The sequence below is a fragment of the Sinocyclocheilus rhinocerous genome, unplaced genomic scaffold, assembly GCF_001515625.1.
Source record: "Sinocyclocheilus rhinocerous isolate Xijiao unplaced genomic scaffold, SAMN03320098_v1.1 scaffold819, whole genome shotgun sequence".
Classification (NCBI taxonomy): Eukaryota; Metazoa; Chordata; class Actinopteri; order Cypriniformes; family Cyprinidae; genus Sinocyclocheilus; species Sinocyclocheilus rhinocerous.
Genome location: NW_015665814.1, coordinates 894,032 through 900,623, shown reverse-complemented (window position 1 = coordinate 900,623; position 6,592 = coordinate 894,032).

The following is a 6,592-nucleotide window of genomic DNA, read 5'->3' as shown; positions in this document are numbered from 1 at the left end:
GAACGTTAAAACTCACAGAAGTCAACTATGCAAAACCATCTGAGAGGAGTGGCACTTCAGAATGGAAATCCGTTTGTGTTGCAAACAAAGTTTAAGACTGTATTTTCAGAGATCATTTCTATAGCTCTTTACTTGGAAATGTGTTTTGAAATTGTTTGTCTCCCAACCCGCGATGATGAGCTGTGATGCTCCTTTCTGAGAATGAATTAAAAACTGAGCTGTGACTTTGGTTGCAAACTCTGTTATTGATGAGTGTTGTCTATTGCTTTTGGCAATGTTGATGAAAGGGGTCTGATCTGAGTGGTGTAAACGGAGTTTGCGTTAGAAGTGATTTTGGTCAAAAACAATCATTGGTGAAAACCTTAATTTTTTTATTCCAGTGGTGTAATACAGAGTATTCTATCGAAACCTGAATCAACACCACAAAGCATTTCAGATGCTGGTTAGCTTTGTGACAAAGCTTTTTGAAACTTTAAATGGATTAAACCGTTTGCCTGGTGAAACGATTTGCTCAAATTTTCTACATTTAGCTTTGACGGGTAGACCACAAAGGATCACCCAGGGGGCGATATAGGCAGGTTGGTATTCCACATCGTAGGTTGATACTAGAATTTGAGGGGATTGGGAACGTGCTTTTAGCTCTAAAGTGTGCAAAAAGGTAGCGCGAATGTTAAATACCACAGAAGTCAACTACGCAAAACCATCTGAGAGGAGTGGCACTTCAGAATGGAAATGTGTTTGTGTTGCAAACAAAGGTTAAGACTATATTTTCAGGGATCATTTCTATAGTTCCTTATTTGGAAATGTGTTTTGAAAGTGTCTGTCTCCCAACCCACGATGCTGAGCCGTGATGCTTCTTTATGAGAATGAATTAAAGACAGAGCTGTGACTTTGGTTGCAAGCTCCGTCATTGATGAGTGTTTTCTATTGTTTTTGGCAATATTGATAAAAGGAGTATGATCTGAGTGGCATTAACACAGTTTGCGTTAGAAGTGATTTTAGTCAGAAGCAATCTTTGATGAGAATATGAGTTTTTTGCAGTGGTGTAACAGAGTTTTATCTCAAAATGTGAACTAAAAACACAAATCATTTCAGATACTGGTTTGCTTTGTGACAAAGCTTTTTGAAACTTTAAATGGACAAAACCAGTTGCTTGGCATAACGATTTATTCAAAAACGTTGCATGCTGTTGATACCTGGTAGTCAGAGTGGTGTAAAGGAAACTGGAAATCATTTCAAACGTGCCTGGAAACATCTTTTGCAAACCGGTGGCAAATATTTGTTTGAAAGTGCAACTTATTACATGCAATGTACAAATCATCTAATAGCATTAAATATTAAGTGTCTGTATGTGTCATTTATTTATTCATTTTTTTGTGTATGGAGAGCTTGGTTGATGAGGACAATAAGAGACTATGAACTACAACAATTTTTTTTATAGCACAAATGTGTCATTGATTTCTCGATAATATTAGTCAATTTATCTGAGATCAGGTAAAGCCCATGTAGACACTGGTTCATGGGTTTACAGCCATCGGCCCCCTAGCGTCGGATCATTGAAATTTCCAAAGATTTCGGAACTTTTATGGAGTAGCAAAGGCTCCTTTACTGAAATCGCATGACTTCCGCAGTTTGATGTGTACTCCAATTCGCTGGTTCAAAACCAATGACTCGCAAAGGTTTCCAAGCTTCACGAAGCAGTGTTTCAAAAGCGACCATCACTATGTGCAAGAACGCAACTGACGTCAAGATTCTGAAATGCTCATTATCTTTTAAACACATTTTAGAAAGCCTTTTAGAGAAATAGTTTTTAGACTTGAAGAGAATTGTTAATTGGCAAGTTGTGTTTCCTCTAAACGATTTTCTACATTTAGCTTTGACGTGTAGACAACAAAGGATCACCCAGGGGGTGATATAGGCAGGTTGGTATTCCACATCGTACACTGTAAAAAATTGTGCAGTTAAATAACAGTAATTTACTGGCAGCAGGGTTGCCAGTAAGGTACGGTTAATTTACAGCTCTCAACCGTTAATTTACACCTCTTAATTTTTACAGTGTTTTCCCGTAATACTACCATGGAAATTAACTACGCTCCCATTGCTTCAAACAGTTCGAGTTTAAAAACTAGCTTTCAGACGATATTAGTACTGTGAACTTATTTCATTTGAGTCCACTGTGAAGAAATATTTCTTAGTATAAAACTGCAAACACTTAATGTGTAACAGCAAAATAATTAAAAACATGACTTTATCTCAAATCGTTGCAGTTCACTGTTAGTTATAGCACACATGTGACATGAAGTAACAGAGATCATTACTGTATCAGCAACTCCACAGTTACTGCTTTTAAACAAAGCAGCAAAACATCAGTGTTTGTGGCTCATCATTGACTGAAGCATAATGAGATAATTCTGTGATTAATTAAGTGCTGATTGAGCATTAGTGATGAACAGCTGCTGTTAACAAGCAGAATCACTGAAGAAAAGAGAAACACAAGAACTACAACTGACTTCAGCCACAGCCTTAGATGATATCAACTGAAATAAAAGGCATTAAATCTCTCAAGATCTGATTAAACAACTTCTAAAACAGCATCACCAGCTTCACATTACTAACCAGACTGGTGCTATTTCTGTCAGATGTGTACAGAAGTGCTTATTGAAAATTAACAGAGGTTTAGATATTGTTGTTTTCGGACACTACCATGATGGAGATCAGTGTTTGCTTTAGTTGGGATCTTGAACCTTGATTTTTTAACGTTATTTTTATTTACGTTAAAAATAACGTAATTTTTTTAAAGTAATGTTGTTATTGTAATGTTATAGTAAGTCTGTGGCTGAAGTCAGTTGTAGTTCTTGTGTTTCTCTTTTCTTCAGTGATTCTGCTTGTTAACAGCAGCTGTTCATCACTAATGCTCAATCAGCACTTAATGGACTGTATTAGTAAACTCATGTAGGGAATAGTGAATGAGGGTGTAGGGTGTGATTTGAAACACAGCCTCTGAGTGTCGAATCTGAACGCTGTTACTTCAAGGACTGCAGAAGGCTACTTTCTCGACAATAACAAATATTACCCAGAATACGTTGTTTTTTTTCGGGATTGTACTGTTGTAATGAAAAAACAGGATGTTACTGTCAGAATATGGCCGTTTGTTTACAGCAATTTTTTACAGTGTAGGTTGATACTAGAATTTGAGGGGATTGGGAGCATGCTTTTTGCTCTAAAGTGTGCAGAAAGGTAGCGCGAACGTTAAAACCCACAGAAGTCAACTACGCAAAACCATCTGAGAGGAGTGGCACTTTGAGGGGATTGGGAACGTGCTTTTAGCTCTAAAGTGTGCAGAAAGGAAGCGTGAACGTTAAATATCACAGAAGTCAACTATGCAAAACCATCTGAGAGGAGTGGCACTTCAGAATGGAAATCTGTTTGTGTTGCAAACAAAGTTTAAGACTGTATTTTCAGGAATCATTTCTATAGTTTTTTTTTTTGGAAGTGTGTTTTGAAAGTGTTTGTATCCCAACCCTTGATGATGAGCTGTGATGCTCCTTTCTGAGAATGAATCAGAACGTTAAAACCCACAGAAGTCAACTACGCAAAACCATCTGAGAGGAGTGGCACTTCAGAATGGAAATCTGTTTGTGTTGCAAACAAAGTTTAAGACTGTATTTTCAGGAATCATTTCTATAGTTTTTTTTTTTGGAAGTGTGTTTTGAAAGTGTTTGTCTCCCAACCCTTGATGATGAGCTATGATGCTCCTTTCTGAGAGTGAATCAAAGACAGAGCTGTGACTTTAGTTGCAAACTCTGTCATTGATGAGTGTTCTCTATTGCTTTTGGCGATGTTGATAAAAGGGCTATGATCTGAGTGGTGTTAACGCAGTTTGTGTTAGAAGTGATTTTGGTCAAAAACAATCATTGATGAAAAGCTGAGTTTTTTGTTCCAGTGGTGTAATACAGAGTTTTCTATCAAAACATGAATTAACACCACAAATCATTTTAGACACTGGTTAGCTTTGTGACAAAGCTTTTTGAAACTTTAAATGTATTAAACCAATTGCCTGGCGTCATGAGGTATGTATGACCTAACAATCTTATATTTGCAAGCGATTAAGCAAAAACATACACTGTATATACGTTTTATATGTGTAGGCTATAAAAAAGAGCCTACACATATAAAACACGCTGGTAATTGTTTCAATCCAAACGCTCGGTTGAGACTTTTATCAAACAGACTTCAAGAATCAGCATATGAATCTCAACAATGGTGACAGTCAACATAAAGCTCCATGTTGCAGTGCATTCTGGGTGCACCAATCAAAACTCATCCATGGCTCCCAGCATGCAATGCGACATGAATAAATTATGCAGCTGTCTTCGTATTTTCTTTTATTCTTACTATTTCCTTTTGTTTTGCTCTTTTTGTTGTGACTTTTAGTAGCCTGTTTTGTGATGTTCACAGATGATCCGAATATCTGAATATGTTGATTGTCACCATTGTTGAGATTCATACGCTGATTCTTGATATCTGTATGATAATGCAGCTTTAAGCTTTTAAAGCAGATTTACTTTTAAAAGTTTTTCAGACTAATTTTAAAACTGCTGGGTCAAGATTTTTATTTCATGTGAACAAAAATCAGTATTTTGGCAAGTTCTGGTTCCTCTAAAAGATTTTCTACATTAGCTTTGACGTGTAGACCACAAAGGATCACCCAGGGGGCGATATAGGCAGGTTGGTATTCCACATCGTAGGTTGACACTAGAATTTGAGGGGATTTGGAACGTGCTTTTAGCTCTAAAGTGTGCAGAAAGGTAACGCGAACGTTAAATACCACAGAAGTCAACTACACAAAACCATCTGAGAGGAGTGGCACTTATATGTATGTGTGTGTGGTTGTACATACACACATATGTAGTTGTTTTTTTGGTGTTTGGCTTAGTGTTATGTTAGAATCATTATTATACTGTTATACCTTTTGTTTTTTAATATTTTGAATTGTTTTTAGCTTTATGTTTTGTTTTTCAATTAAATGTTAAGTTTTGTGATTTTGTTGTATACATTTGTCATTTTTATTTAATTTCTTTATTTTTGAAATGTGTATAAGTAGTGTTTATAAAGGTTTAGCTTTTAGTTTTGGATCTGTTTTTAGTTGTTTTAATACTACAATTGATTGCTTCTGTTGTCCTCATTTGTAAGTCGCTTTGGATAAAAGCGTCTGCTAAATGACTAAATAAATAAAAAATAAATATTAATATTCAGTAAAAGAAGAGACACTGGATAAAATCAGTAAATCAGGAGTAAGAGGATGATTGTTATTATCAATTCATAAACAACAATACCAGATTTTTTTCTTTGACTCTTTTTTGCCATAACAAACATGTTTCAAAAACACATTGTTACAGCAGCCAAAGAAAAGTTAATATTAAAAAGTCAAGGTTCAAGATCCCAACTAAAGTTAACGCAGATCTCCATCATGAAAATGATGGGGGAAAAAACATCTAAACCTCTGTAACTCAATAAGATCTTCTGTAGATGTCTGACATAAAGTCAGTCTGGTAATAAGTGAAGCTGGTAAAGCTGTTTTAGGAGTTGTTTAATCAGATCTTGAGAGATTTAATGATGTTTTGTATTTCAGTTGATATCATCTAAGGCTGTGGCTGAAGTCAGTTGTAGTTCTTGTGTTTCTCTTTTCTTCAGTGATTCTGCTTGTTAACAGCAGCTGTTCATCACTAATGCTCAATCATCACTTAATTAATCACAAAATGATCTCACTACCTTGAGCACTGCTTCACTCTGTATTGTGGACACATTATAAGTGTTCATTTAAAGGGCGTGGTTAGAATGCTTGGTTGAGTGCATCAGATGAGACGACGAAGAAAAAGAAGTGTTGCTGTAGCCTCAAGTTTTTACACATGCACCTGAAAAATTATGTATGTAAATATGTATGTTACAATTATGAAAACGTTTTTATAATAAATTGCTGACAGTACAATACTGGACAATGATGTAATCTGCAGAATTTACACTTCAATTATGAGACTACAGTGTTTCCCATACATTGAGTGCGGGTGTTTTTATATCACTGTATTTCTGAAGGAAACCAACTGTCTTCAGAAAATTGGATGTCAATTTAATTTCTTCTTACATATAATGTCGGATAAAACAGGGTTTGTGAGCGGAGCGCTGCTTTGTGTACAGCCGTTACCGGGGAAACCTCGACCTCTACCACTCCAACAGCGCCTCCTGCTGCCAGAGAATGAGTTTGCATATATATGCCGCCTGGGAAACACTGGACTATGGTATAAATAAATTCAACTGTATAACAGTTTCACTGCAATTCATGTTATAATGTTAGAATTAAAGAACAATAAAAATAATACATATGCACATATCTGTACATAGTAAATGCAGTTATTTTTAAGCGGTTGATGACATCCTATCTAAAACGTGATTTAGCCAAAAAAAACAACAACAACAATAACGTTACCACTCTAATATATCTTGCAATATCCGTGTGTGCAAAGGTTCTGCGCAATCATCTTGTTCAATATTCTCTGGGTCTGAATCCGGCTCAAATTGATATGGCAATATTGAC